The sequence below is a fragment of the Pteropus alecto genome, unplaced genomic scaffold (genome assembly GCF_000325575.1).
Source record: "Pteropus alecto unplaced genomic scaffold, ASM32557v1 scaffold161, whole genome shotgun sequence".
Taxonomy (NCBI): domain Eukaryota; kingdom Metazoa; phylum Chordata; class Mammalia; order Chiroptera; family Pteropodidae; genus Pteropus; species Pteropus alecto.
In genome coordinates, this window is record NW_006432943.1 from 7,576,468 (window position 1) to 7,579,380 (window position 2,913).

The window sequence follows — 2,913 nt, forward strand, 5'->3', positions numbered from 1 at the left end:
AAATATCTGTTATTTTTAAGTCATCCAGTCTATGGGACTTTGATATCAGCAGCCCAAACTTACTGAGATGGGGGCTGTGAGAACTAACTTATTGAACTTAACACTTAAAAAGGTGAGTTTTATTGTATGTAAATTATAACATAATTAATCTGATATTTATAAAAGAAAGTTCCCTTAGATGACTAATGTACTGTGAGAGTTGGAGCCCTTACTTTAGAACAATGCTTTTCAAACTTTAGCAGCTTCATAATCACTTGATTTGTGAAAGTTTATTTTTTCTCTCAAGTGTTTACTGATACTTCAATTCTCTGATACCTATTGGGTGTCCAATAATTTAATTCAATTCTGACACTATCTATAGTTAGTTCAGATCCCACAAGTTAAGGGCTCAGTCCCACAAGACTTCCCCCACTTCAGACACCAGATGCAAATAGAATGCTGAGGCTATCCACATTTCTGCCCAGTTGGCCGTAAATTTGGAGGTTTCTATGACCACCACCCTCCAGGGTTAATCATTCACTAGAGCAATTCACAGAGCTCAGGAAAGTTCTTTACTTATTATTACTGGTTTATTGTAAAGGATACAACTCAGGAACAGCTGAATGCAAGAGATGTATAAGGCAACGTATGGGGGATGGGAGGCACATTCCTTCCCTGCCCTCTCCAGGTACACCATTCTTCTAGCACCTCAATATGTTCACCAACCCAGAAGCTCTCTAAACCCTGTTGTTTAGGGGTGTTTATGGAGGTCCTATTAAGATTGGTTCCTCTGGTAACCAGCCCCATCCTGAAGCTATTTGGGGATATGCTAACAGTTACCTCACCAGCAAAACCTCAGGTATGGTTTAAAGGGGCTCATTGTGAATAACAAAAAACACTCCTATTAGTCAGGAAATTCCAAAAGTTTTTGGAGCTCTGTGCCAGGAACTGGAGACAAAGACCAAATATATTCTTTATGATACCAGTTTGTTAAACACAGATTACTGAGCCCAATGCCTGAGTTTCTGATTCAGAAGATCTGGGCAGGGCTTGAGAATATATATTTTAACGAGTTTCCAGATGCTGCTGATGGTGCTCTTCAGACAGACTACACATGGCGAGCATCCTTCTGTCCTTGAGGACCACAAAATGATGTAATTTCTCTTTCAAATATTACCCTTCTGAGTTATGGACTTCCTCTCTTTCTCAGTTGTACCAACTTTTCCGTAGACCAGTGCATTTATTCATAGAGTCAGCATAGTGTAGTGGTTAGACATGGATTCTGGTGCCAGATTGCCTGGGCTCAAAATTTGGCCTTGAGCAGGTTACTTAACCCCTGTGTATCAGCTTCTACATCTGTAAAACCAGGGCAATAGTAGTACCTCATGAAATGGTAACATTTCTGATTCGAGGCTGCTGAATTTTTGTCTAGCTACATTTCTCAAAAAAGATCAAAATTAAATTAAAAAATGAAATGATTCCTATCTGTAAATATTGAAGCCCAAAAGATGCTAGAATGCAGGATTTTGATGATATTTTATAATCCCTTTGTGTGTGTGTGTAATAAAGAAACATTGTAGACAGCAGAAGATGTAGTATTTTTAGGTGCTTTTTCACTCCCTCTCAAGAAATCTATTTAAATAAAAAGAGAAAAATGAAAGAGGGAGCCAGATATAACTTGGAACCTGGGCATGCTGGGAGCAGACTCCCCAGAGCAGCAGAGGGAGCAAGGGGCACGAGCCTAGTAGAGCTCAGCGCAGCGGTGAGAGAGCTGGGCTGGAAGCAGGGAAGGAAGGGGGATGGGAGTTTATGGATCTGCAACTTCCGTTTGTCACACTCGAAGCAAAACTTTGTCAAATGAAACACTGGAAACTTTAAGAATCAATATAATGAGACAGTGAAAGTGGGTTTTAGTAAGAGATTGGAAATTTCTGGAGGAAATCTCAATGACTATACATCAAAGGAAAGAGGCTCTCGCAGTCAAGCATTTTCCCACTGCGTTAATATTAGGAATAATTTCTCTCGCCCTTTGCCATGTAATTTTGATCATCTGTAAAAGATAAGAGGCATGCAAAGAAAATAAACATGATAAAATCCTACTTTTCATTATGATGATTCAGAGAATGTCTAAATTGAGTAAATGATCTATTAAGAATGAGTCGCTCATAAGTGAAATGTTTGCTTGAGTTTATTGAATAGCATTAGATCAATAAGAAGCATTATAGAATTAGATACCAGAGACCAACAACAACAAATATGTGCAAAAGATGTAAGTAAAAAAGTTTGTCAAAGCAAATGTGTAAAAGAATACATCCTTTAAATGCTTTTACTGAATAGTCTATGAATTTAAGTCTAGAGATCTTTGAATGTTATTAGTTTTTATCTGTGACAATAAATCTTATAAAAGAACTCTGTGAAAGTAGAAAACAGACCCCATTCCTCTTCCTAGTGAGCTTTTGAATGGAAGATGTCTACTATGTGGACCCCTCTTCCCTTGTCAGGCTGAAGTTCCATGGGTTTCCCAGGCTGCTTTTTGAGTCTCTTATGGAAGCCTTCTCTCCTTAGGTGTAAGATGATGGAACTGCATTCCATCATTCCCTTCTTGATTCAAGCCAAATGTTCAGGTTTGAGGTTTAAATTCTCATTCCCTTATTATTATTTTTTTTTTTAGGAAAAGTTAGCATTAGACAATAGGTATATTACTATCAAAAGAAGCTTATATGATTAATAACCAAGTAACTATCCTCAAAGAAACTTTCCTCCCTAATGAATAAAAGTACAAACCCCATATATGTAGGATACTGTATTCAAAAAAGTTCAAGTTTGCCCTATCGGCCTCTGCAGGGTTTTTTTACATGTATTCTCATGCTTGCTTGTATGAGGAAGCTCTTTTTCTTGGAAAGGATTCAACAGGACACAAAAATAAACCCAGAG